Below are 12292 nucleotides of genomic sequence, written 5' to 3'. Positions count from 1 at the left end.
GGACCTTATTAGTGATGTATAGTTGGAATCCCTCTTGGCACAAGTGAGCAAGGTGGTCCAAGTCTGGACTCCCAAAGGGAGAAAATACATGCAAAAAGTTATGAGACTAGTTCAACCGAGAGCAGACAGATCGTAATACAGCCCTACATATATCCATATTAAATAATATAATTAGAATTGTAGTTTCCCTAATGACATTATGTTATTTTGTACTATTTAATACTCTTTATAATGTAAATGTGTGTTGTTTAGTGCCCAAAATTGTGCATTCATTCTGTTGGACCATGTTTGTTACATGTCTGATATACCGTATAATGATGAAAATAAGGAGATACGTCGTATGATACCGATACATTGTAGGGGTATAAATCATTTAACAGGCTGACCTACTTACCAAGGATACTAAGCCTACGCAGGTCTGGCAAAAATCTTGTACTAGACATCAGAACAAAGGCTTGACTTGCGGAATAGACGTAGAAGCGACATGATTAATGGTAATACAAAGAACGGTTTTAGCTAACCTCGCTCAATCTAGGTGTCAGCTAAAATAGAAGATAAGGGAAAAGTCGCGTAAAGTATCACTTTTTTTTTTTGACCTGGAAATTAATAATTGAGTAAATGTACACTGAAATGTATCAGCTAATTGTTTGAGAATGATAGCTTGGCCTATGTCCCTCTACAAATCCTCAAGGCTCTTAATCTGATGCATCTGATGACTACCTGGGTCAGATTAGATGTGTTGGCAGCTCTTAAATCTCCGTAATTAAATGTTCTGCCTTTCTCCGTATGACACACATATTATACTTACTTGAAGTATTTTATTCCAACATTTCAGGTGGCCAAAGAGCAACACCAGTGTTGGGGGGGGGGTTGCCAAGGGCAGGGAGGTGTGAGCTACCCTACCCTAAAGAGGCACTTAGCTCCATTGATTTCCATCGATCCTTGGAAGGTTTTGGGGAGATCATTGGATTTCTTCAACTGGTCGGTGATCCCCACTCCGTAAAGTGGCGCAGCTTGGCGGGACAGCAGGACAGTGCCCAAAAATTGGAAAATCCCGCACAAAACGGTAGAGTTAGGAGGTCTTAAATAGTATTATGATGATCATCAACAAAATGCCATTTCTGTTTAGCTTATTTCGGTCTTGCCGATCGTTTCTTGTTAGGGCCTTCGCCGTCACGTCTTGATTACAATTACAAAGAATGATTGCAATTACCAATTCCAAGCGGCAAAACCAATGTTTTATTAATTTGCAAAGCCATGTTTTCCCCCAGGCAACAGCGTGCGCGCGGCTCAATGCTGGTTGGGTGCCTTGTTCATTTACAGTTCTTAACGTCTCTGTAATTGAAGAAGCGAGATGGGGAAAAAAATAAATAAATAAATAAAAAAGGAAAATCATTCTCCATCAAATCACGCTGAAGATTCAGATTTAATGGCTTGAGCGCATAAGACAGAGACAGCGGGAGCCAAACATGTCTACTTGTGCAACCCGTAATTACTTTTCTCTTTTCTTAATATTACCACTACTGATGTCCTATGATTACCAGGGCTCCCCCGCATCGTTTATCTGTGACATTTAACTATCATAGTCAGTATATCACTTAGAAGGGTAAAAAAACAGTGAGGTTTGCATTTTTTTTTATTTATTTTGTTTGTTAAATATCATCGGTATTAGGGTTATAAATAGGTTTATTGTTTAACATTTAATAGAAAAATCTGCAACTTAGAGACAACAATGTAGAAGGGCAACAATGTACTTGCCTTTTATTCTTCTACCTTAATGGCACCAACATTTTTGGGAGAAAAATGGGGGTTTGGAATTGGTCTACAATTTGTTTGGACTGTTTAGACGCACATGTCCCATTTGTCCAGTTTGTGCCCATGTGGTGAGGTCTTCCTTGAGTAAGGCTTTACAAGACCTCACACTTTTGGGTGTCTACTGGCAGAAACCTATAGGTTTCTTAAGCATGCGAGGGATATAGAAAATAAATATTAGGAGGCCTCCTTATAAACTTTGTCTTTTGATCAGCCCAAGTACGGACAGCATGCTGCTCCATAGGGTTTATTAACCCTCAATCCCATGACATAGAGGATTGGAGGTGCTTGTGAGTGGACGCCATGTCTACAGAGTGCTTATTATCAAACCCCTATGTAACACATAGGGTAGGGGAAGAGGGGAGCACTCACCAGTCACTCCTTGGTTAATAGGGGCCCAGGGAAGCCTATCTTCACATATTTATATAATTAAATGTTTTTTTTGTGTATATGGAAGCTTTCACCTTTGTCTCCTTTTAAGAAGAATGTGATGAAATTTGTAAGCTAGAGCATTTTTGGCAACTTGACTCTGACTATGCGACAGTTAACAAATCCCTGGTATCTTCCGAGGCCATCAACGTATCCGTACTACGGTTGACATTTAGCAGAACCAGTTTGAGTTGAGTATTTGGTAATAAGAATACGAGTTGGATATGTTTGCTTCTACTATACACTTACCTTGATCTCCAATTCCATCGTGTTCAACCTTTACAGAACTAACCCAGCGGCTTCACTGAAACCCACATGTAACGAGGCTGAACTGACAAGTCCTTCCCCTTTGTATTAGTTAAGGCTTCTCCATTATTGATTAAGAACATCAAAACTGTTCATCCTGCAGCAACTCAGTTATTGGAATCGTGCTCCTTCCTAATACAGACGCATTTTAATGATTAGTTTGAGGATCGCTTCACAAGGATGCGTAGGTCAGCATGATAGCCCTGTCTGGGGACTCACAGGGAATGCAGGCAATGTTCTGCTAGCTAGAAAGACCAAGAAAGCAAAAACATCAGAAATTAAATCGGGACTCAAGTTAACCCTTTGTGTATTGATATTTGTGGCATTTATTTAAATGTAAGTTTGAACGGTCAATGAGAAGTAAAGAAGTCTTCAGAAGGAGAAGTCGTATTTGTTTTACCATCAATACAATAAATGTAATGGGTGACTAGCATTGCCGTCTGGCCAAGTGACTAAGATCTTTGAAGAGAAGGCTAGATATTCTTGCTGCTGGTTCTTTCTGGATTATTCTGGTCAAGGGACCGGTCCATCTCTCCCAGTGAAGTTTTATGGCCTAGGCTGGCAGGTCCAGGGGGCGGCAGCCAATCTGCTTCATAACAATGAGCCTCCACTCAATGGGCTGCTCAAAAGGGAGATCCCCGATCTCCCCAACTGGCCCATTAGCACTGTAGAGGGCCATGCCAACACCGTCTTCCATAGATGCCTTCTACGCTGTGCTAATTTTAAAAGCGGGGCATCGGGATATGACATCATATCCCAACAGCCAGGAATAAGGACACTGGTGCAGGGGAGGATGGGTGCTCCTGAAATGACCATATGTGAGCGTACCATTTAAATATTATTCTTTCCCCCAAACTCCCTAGTTACAACTAAACTGCTGTTAAAATCCTCTCGTAAAACTGTTGAGGTGTGAGCAAAGACACGAGAACGCAACACTAGCCACAAAGTGATTTGCTAAGGATTTATCTGAACACGATGAGATAAAGTCGCTAAAAGGAATGTTTATAAAAGCTACTTTCACGTTACGTATTAAGTGCATGAGAGTATAGATGGGGTTTACAGTTTATTAATTGCACTAACATGACTTTTTGTGACATTCTGGGTAGATTGTGTCAAATAGTTAAATGCATGAGTAATATGCAGAATTCCACCCAAAAGTTGTGATACTTGGGAGGTCACTTGGGAGGTGCGCAACACAAACCGTCTTGGACTTATATTCAGAAGAGGACATGGCATGAACCCTGAGATCAGTAATGGTGATAGTATGTTACTATACCGTCCTTTACAAGTCAAATGTGAAAATATAATAGGAAATTGCTGTCTCTTTAAAGTCCCTATGTGGATCGCAAGAAGAGAAGAGAGATTAAATCAGACATTCCTTCCAACCAGAGCCGAATAGAAGTCAAAATATCCTAAGTTTGACCTCCATGGAGCGGACGTAATGTCACTCGAAGACAAGTAATGAAGTGTGGCTATAAACGTCAGTATAGCTTTTACTCTAAGAGCGATCCCGTCGCCTGTAAGAGTGTTTGAGTTTAGGTTTGGGATTCAATACCAGCACTAGACGCCTACTAATCACAACATCATTATCTCACATTCAAACTAAGATAATCAAGTAGCTGTATTCATGAAAAGTATTTTTCTCTTAAAGCAGATCTGACATGTTTCCCGGGTTATTTTTTGTGTTTTTATAGAATTAATAAACCTATGTAATATCCTACTTTAGATTAATATACTTTAGATTAATATATATATATATATATTTATATATATATATATATATATATATATACATACTGTAGTCAATTATTTGCAGATTCATCATTTTATCTATTTTCTCTATCCATAAATACTACCATTACTATGTTTAAAATTATTTGCAAATTCCTCATTTAATCTCCGTGATTGTGACCTCATCAACTGACCTTGTAAAAAAAAAATGCTGCTTTATCATAAAAACACACGCAGGTCCATTAGAAGCCAAACACTCTAGGATGTGTAACGATTCAACCTGTTTATTTTATTATTGACCGTTCTAAGTGCAATTTAGATTAATCGGAGAATGAATAAATTAAATGGCAAAGTTCTTGTTCGGAGTAATCACCTTGTGTCATTAAAACTTTATGATGTCATAAAATTTCCCCCAGAAATGCTTTAATAATAAATGATAGGCAAGTGTGAATTGTTAAATTACAACTCGCTTTATTCGGGTAAATCTGTTCTGTGTTTTTTATTTCTTTTTTTATTTCTTTTACGTGGTAGTAGATATTAAGTTCGGATTAGGGGTATTGATTTTGTCATGTGAAGGCCTTTTAAAATTTGCAAGGCACTTGTAAATTAATTTATTTTGCCAATAATACACTGGAGAGTTTTTCACAAAATGCTTAATGCTATTGATATTGTGATTTCATTTTTTTCACACTGCGCTGTTTCTTTCGACAGCTTAAAAATTCTTAGATTCCAGCATCTCATATCACATATCAAGTCGCTATAAACCATGTGAAATTAAATGTAACCCTTTCCGTTTTCTGAACGTAAGACCATTCCTGAGAACGTAAGACCATTCCTGAGAAGCTAAGCCAAGACAGATATTGGCCTTGAGAACATTCTTCATCACCCACCTATAACTATTGGGACTGAATATTTAGTTGGTTCACAAGGCATTCATTTCTATTTAATAATCCCTTAACTGGGTTGGGGCTGGGAGAGGGCATGGCCAATAATCTCTCTCCTGTCGGGAGAAACAGGAAACCGACGTGGAGACCCAAGGAAGGAGCTCTTCACTCGGAGACTCCGAATCAAACCAATGTACTCATCTTGCATACCTGGGAAGTCTGCGGGTTTGATTCGGAGTCTCCGGGTGAAGAGCTCCTTCCTTGGGTCTCCACGTCGGTTTCCTGTTTCTCCTGACAGGAGAGAGATTATTGACCATGCCCTCTCCCAACCCCAACCCAGTTAAGGGATAATTAAATAGAAATGAATGCCTTGTGAACCAACTAACTCTTCAGTCCCAATAGGTGAGTAATGAAGAGTGTTCTCAAGTCCAATATCTGTCTGGCTTAGCTTCTCAGGAATGGTGGAACGCGGTCAAACTCATTCTCTACCTTATTTCTTTATGTCATTATGGACACATGCGAATGATTAGTCTCAGATCTTAAAAAAATAGCTTAAAGGAATGTAAAGAAAAATTGAAGTTCTCTAAACAATCCAAATCAATTAACGTTGGGCTGTGTATGGTGGCTGGTTTCCTCATGCAAGCACGGATACTTTGAAATAAATAAACCCTCTGCGCACCCAAGAATAAAAGTCAATACCAAGCCCTATTATTCATATTGATTCCAAATTTTTTTTTAAATTAACCTAAGCACTTGCGCAAACCCAGACTTTTAGTGTCAACCAAGCCATCCGGAAGGAAGAAAGATAAACCATACGTTGGCCATCTGCTCATCTCAACTAAGGATGATTAGTGGTAATTGGTCTTTACTAGCTCCACCAACTCTACAAGTGATGATGTTTCAGTAGCTCGTTCTTAGATTAGACAGTTTTTGCTGTCCAAGCCTCAAGGTAGATGATGGGATTGGCTGTTCGAAGGAGGAACCATAGTCTGAGAAAATAGGGATGCACCTAGTCCTAGATGTCCCATCCTGGTGATCAAGACTCTCCTCAAGGGTCTTGGGAGGGAACCAGACACTTTCCACGAATGTTCATAACATTAGATTCTTTATTGGCATTTTACTGTTTTTCTTTTTTTTTCCACTAAATACTAAAATACTTTTTCTGCCAGTTTTCTATTTTATTTCATACTTGGAGAAATATTTTTTAAAAAAAAACAAGGATTAATATATTTTTTTAAAAGAATTTAAAAGAGAATTTTGAAGTGGGGTTCAGTAGATAAGTCGAGTCGAGTAACGAGCGTGACGCAGGAAAATTTGTTCTATGATGATACTGTCTCTTAATATGACTTGGCTCAGGCCTTGATGTACGCGAGAGAGAGAATTTCAAGGATTATATTAGCGAAGAGTGAAACAATGGCACATAAAGCTATCCTCGACCGGCTTTCGAGAGATCAGAGAAGAACGGAAGGAACAGTAATTGAGATTGCATAAAATCTGACCCACTTACAATACCTGAACAAGTTTCCAAAGCTGCGGCTCATCTCAGACTCGGTTCCCGATGCTAAAACTTCTTATGCCTTGAAGAACATGTCATGAAAATGTGTCTTCTTAACGAATCAAACTGTTTAAAAGCTCGGCTAGGTTCGGTTTATGATAATATTAACAGTGTGGGATATTGCGTTAACGTTTTAGGGCATACGTTTGCAGGAGAGCTGGAGTTTTAACTCTCTAAGCTGACTACGCATTAAGAATGATCAATAAGCTTGCCCAACCAGAAGATTTTGGGGGGGAAATCAATAATGTTTTCTGGCAGCTGAATCATTCACCTGTTGTGTAAGAACATTTTCTCTGCATTAGGCATGAAAGGAAATAGATTGTTTTATCAGGCACCGTGTTAACACCTTTCGACTTGGCAGAATAATTAGGTTGAACTCCTCCGTGACCCATCACTTATTCTGGTTCTTCAAATGCGAATTCCCCCCCTTTAACTTTCTAGCCACTCTTAATGAATTCAAGCATTCATTAGAGTGTTCGGTGTTGAACCATCAAATCATCGACTTTCATTAAATGTGAGTCAGGCTACAAAAAAAAATAAATAAAAGCTTCTCTTCAGGGCTGACGGTACGGATGTCCCTAAACGTTAACTAGTGTCCTTTTCCATATTATGCAATACTGTACGTTGCGTGTCATAGCTAAAAAAAAGTGTGTCAAACAGCCATAAAAGGACATTTCTTTTAGGGAGCGTGGTCAGAGGTGTGGCTACTTTATATATGACTTTGTGACCAATGTGTAACCTTTTTTAAGTTAAAAAAAAGCAAAGGTATTGTGGTTTAACCACATCCATGAAGTTGGTGATGGTGCCAGTGCCATTGTAAGACCACAAAAGAACACTGAATCAACATTTTTCTTCTTCTTGGGCTCAGAAAGGATATGTAGCCCCTTTCTTTCTTTCTTTCTTTCTTTCTTTCTTTCGACACTGGCTCTTTAAAATAGCATGTGCCTCAGTAAGTCTGTAGCATTCTTCCCAGGATGAAGAGGTAACAGAACACTCACTCAGAATCGGTGTGAAATAGCAGGAATGTGGCTTTGCCAGCTAAAGTGGGGGATGGGGGGTCAACAGATAGAGCGGATGAGGGGTTAAAGATTTGAAGGGGTATATTGGAAATTAGCATGGGTACAAATACACTGGATGCTGACAATTCCTTTTTTGATCGTTTTCTGTCATTCTTCTTCAAATCAAGGTTGTTTGGGGTGCTGTAGGATGGGTAACATATACACACACACACACACACATGATATATATATATATATATAATCAGAAAACCACAATAGGCTGGGGAGCAGCCATCTTAACTTCCTGTTCTAAGGATCTGCAAGGTTACCCCACTCTTCCTGTTGTTAAGTTCCTGGTCGTTGTTGATTGGCTTAGACAGCCTCTGTGTGGGTTTGGAGAGGAGAATGGGGGGAACTTCAGGACAGGGAATAAATAACACCAACAAAGAAGTTAAGCTGTGCGTTTGTAGACAATTTGCATTTAAATTCTATCGGCATATGGTTTACCTTTAAAGGTAATGAGTCTGGGGACCTAACATTTCTTCTCAGAGTTCCAATGGCGTGTAACAAACAAGCTTTCAGAATCCCCTGTTGCCCGTAATGCACATTCTGGGAGTAGTAGATATTCCTAATAAATCCATTGTGGTTCCTGATCCATCGATAGCTACAGAGGCGCAATCACCTTCCGTAGGATAGGATAAAAACGTGTAAAATTGATTTTGTTGATTTTATTTTTTTATACGAAATAATCCTGATCACGCAACATACATATTTCCGATCAATTAAAGCAGAATGTAAACAATGTTTAGAATGTGTGGTTCGTAAATTCTGCAAAAAATAACCAAATAAACCCATGTGTGTGTATATATATATATATATATTGTATATTAATCCATGTAATTGCTCATAATTGATAAACGGTAAATATCCCTAAGAGGATAAGCGACCAAGCAGCACCGCTAGAACTTACCAGTATCCAGGGCGAAGACCTAAAATACGTTCTTACATTATATTTTTTTTAATGGTTTCCTGCTTTTCCCATTTGCAAACCACTGAAATGTATACAGAACGTAAAGAACGGCATAAATCATTCACAGCTACATGGCTTATTCCACAATATTGAAATAAATCAGAAGTAGGCCCAGTTTAAGAGACGTTTTCCAAGAAAGGGAGTTTTTCATCGTAATAGTTTCTTAATTAACGACGACCGGATAATGTTAATGACGACGGATCAGCTACCTCTAATCTCCAGCAGATTACTTAATGTTTTATGGCAAAACACTGACTTTTATGCCATTAAAATATCTGCTTTCTACTATTTTCTATACTCTAGTACCATGCACGTCAACAGGAGCAGTTTTATTTACCCATCTGTTCTTCAAGCCGTAATCAAAGGAGTAGCTGGAGCAATTAATATATTTTGGAGATGAGTTTCCCCTCTAGGGCCATTAATTCTAATAAAAAATAATAACAAAAACGTCAAAGAAAGAAGTCAGATTTTTTATATCTTTCATAGTTCCGTTGATACATTTTCTCCATCAACAAACGAGCGTCGGTTAAAATTAATCTTTGCGTAAGAGCGTTGATTCATCGGTTTATAGTTTGCGTTAAAAGACTGGGCTTATTAACCCCTTAAGGACAATGGGTGGTCCCTGAACCCATTGAAAGCAATGCATTTAGAGCCCGTACATGTGCGGGCGTTGTCGTTAAGGGGTTAAATGCTGTTGCGGCATAACAAATCGTTTCTTGGAGATCAAACTTATAAACCCTGTTATACATCACAGTTGGATTTGATTTCTGTACAATTTGAATGGCTCAATATTGTCTTTATCACTTTTGGCAGAAAATTTTAGGAGTACGAGATGAAATTTAAAAGCTATTATTCTCTACTAAAAAAATATAATTTCATGCACCGGGGCAATTTTAACCCAATATTCTATTTACACATCATATAAGCGACGTTCAGAACCACAGAGGAGCAGCAATATTAAAAGCATTAGAACCTATTCGACCTTGAGTCATTCCAGGTCCTTAACTATTACATAAAATGAATGTAAAGAGGGTAAAAAAAAATCATTAAAAATATTAATTAAAAAAAAAATACAATAAAAAAAAATATTCAAACATTAACTTGAGCAGCTGACTTGATTCTGGAACTTGTTCTGGAATTCTGGATGACGTACAAGAATAAATGGTTCGCATTTCTCTGGACCGCGTTGTAAGACAGTGGCGTGAAATCTACTGGCAGGCGTTGCTGGAGGGAGGATAAAAAATTGCAGACATGCAGCCAGTGTCATTCTGAGCCGTGCTTTTATTATCCTAACCGATCACTGTCGCTATCAACCAGAATGCGGAAGAATTTAAATGCGGGGAATAAAAAAAAAAAATTAAAAAAATAATAATAAAAAAAAAAAACAATCAGGACAACCTGATTGTAAATATCCTCCCCTGGCTTTTCTGTTTCGCAGCACTGTGCGTAATTTATGCTAAATTATACAGTAGCAGAATTGGCTTGGTATTGATAAGCTAGCCAATTTCTGTATAGAATTTTTATTGTATAGGTTTATTCAATTCTGTAGGTTAGAAACATCAATCTTGGAAGTCAAGGTGCACAGTGCTCGCTTATGCATGTTGTATTTTTTTTTTTTTTTGATTAATAGAAGCTGTATCGAGAAGGAAGGTGAAAAATTGACCAGCATTTTAAAATAATATCGTAGCGAGTTTCATATTTTTTTTGTGTTTTTTTTCTTCTCTTACTCGTATGGACTGCAATTACAGGTCTTTTTCTCGATTTACAGTTTCATAAAATAAATTTACAGTGCTTGCATGATATCGTCCGCCGCCTCGTGTGTCTCTAAAATTATAATTTTGTGCATTTTTGATATGTGTGCATCAAGGATTATCGTTGGTGTGCAGGACACGTAATAATGTTCTTCAGGGAGATATAAGGAGTTGGGGAAGGCATGTATCTTAAAAAATGAGCGTGTGTATGTTGGTTAAACACGCGGAGACTTTGAAAAGTGGGTCGTAAACATAACTGATTGCAAAACGACTGGTCTAAATCATTGTCAGAATTAAATTAATTTACTATGATGACATTTATAGGCTTACGATCATACCTGAGAACGCTCTAGGTTTGATCTGGAGTCTCCAAGGGAAGCCCACCTTCCCAGAGTCTCCTGGCAGAGGAGCAGCATGTAGCCATAGTCGCTTCTCAATGCCCACTTGTTTGGGGCTAGCCCTGTCTCCTATTTGTGGCTCACCCTGCCCCATGTGGAGCTTACCATGCCTCCATGGGCTGCTGGCCCTCACTCCCTCGTGAAGCCTCTCTTCCCAGAAGAGGGAGAGCTCTGGCTATCTACTGTTCCTTGGGAGGTTCCCATGAATGATACAATTAAAGTGATACAACTTAAAGTGTGACTTTTTGCTTTCTTGAGGGTTCTAGAGTATCTTGGTACTATACAGAATAACCCGAGAACTTAAGTCTAGTTGGAGTCACATACAAGCCTTTGAGGGCATTCGTTTGTCCAGGGAGATACTACCTCTATATCATCAAAGGCAGAGTCCGACATACGTTGACGGTCTTGTGTTCTTTCGACTCTTAAAACATGAAATAAAGCCTTACTGAATGTTTGACGGAATTCACTCATCAGTGAAGAATTTTGTAACCAATTGGCATTATCTCATTTTACATTCTTTGCGGTCTGTTGGGCCTGTATAAAAAAACGCGCGTTTGAATGGCAGAACCACTTACCGAGGTATATTAAAGTGCAGTAAAGTTAGCGGCGCTCAAGTGAAAACTTTAGTTTCATGCTTAACGTCATAATTTAATCTGCATTTAACGGCTCTTTAAAGGTTTGACAGAAAAGACCATCTTTCCCGAATAACCACTTGCCAGGAAGTCATCAATCTTTTTTTCTGCTGATTTCCCTAGACTATAGAATATTAGCTAAAAAGCTGAATGATTGGGAGCTAAATTAGATGTAATTCTAACTAAATTCCTACAGGAGCCATTATTTTAGATTCAATTCTCTCCAGATCTAAAGTAGAAGATAAATGACAAAGAACCTGCCCCTTCCCATGCTCACAATAGGACAACCGTACCCTACAGCTCACAATGGTCTGGAAAGAAGCCACCGAGCTCCAGTCCCTGGAAATGAGAACTTGGGCCCCAATCCAATGGAAGGGGCCATTTGAGCCCCATAGCCCACAAGGGCCCAGATACAGGTAGTGGGCCACTACAACCCAGTCTGGGGTAGCAGACCATGAGGCCCAATGAGAGGGCCAGGACACATCTGGGAAGCCGGGCCCCCTGCTTGCCTGTGCCCCAATGGAGATCTCCACCTGGAGACCCCTGACCTTAATAGTATTAACCCCTTAATGACAAAAAGCATTGTTTTCAATGGGTTTAGGGACCGTCCATTGTCCTTAAGGGGTTAATCAGAATTTATACTGAGTGCATATTATTTCATGGAATGTCAGTGTTAGTTTCATGATAATGTTCAGAAAAAAAGGGTAAACATGATGTGAAACAGTTACTTTTTTTTTAATCAAGGTACAATGTATCAATCTGTCTC

General features: G+C 38.9%; 1 protein-coding gene across 2 annotated transcripts in view; it reads left to right on the top strand.

Moving 5' to 3' along the window:
- The window catches only part of TSPAN9 (tetraspanin 9), a 153951-nt gene that overhangs the window by 127665 nt on the left and 13994 nt on the right, over positions 1 to 12292 (top strand). The gene's annotated exons all lie outside the window — the stretch shown is intronic.

The sequence above is a fragment of the Spea bombifrons genome, chromosome 4 (assembly GCF_027358695.1).
Source record: "Spea bombifrons isolate aSpeBom1 chromosome 4, aSpeBom1.2.pri, whole genome shotgun sequence".
Taxonomy (NCBI): Eukaryota; Metazoa; Chordata; class Amphibia; order Anura; family Pelobatidae; genus Spea; species Spea bombifrons.
Note: the sequence above shows the minus strand (reverse complement) of the source record. Positions and strands in the feature narration are given on the sequence as shown.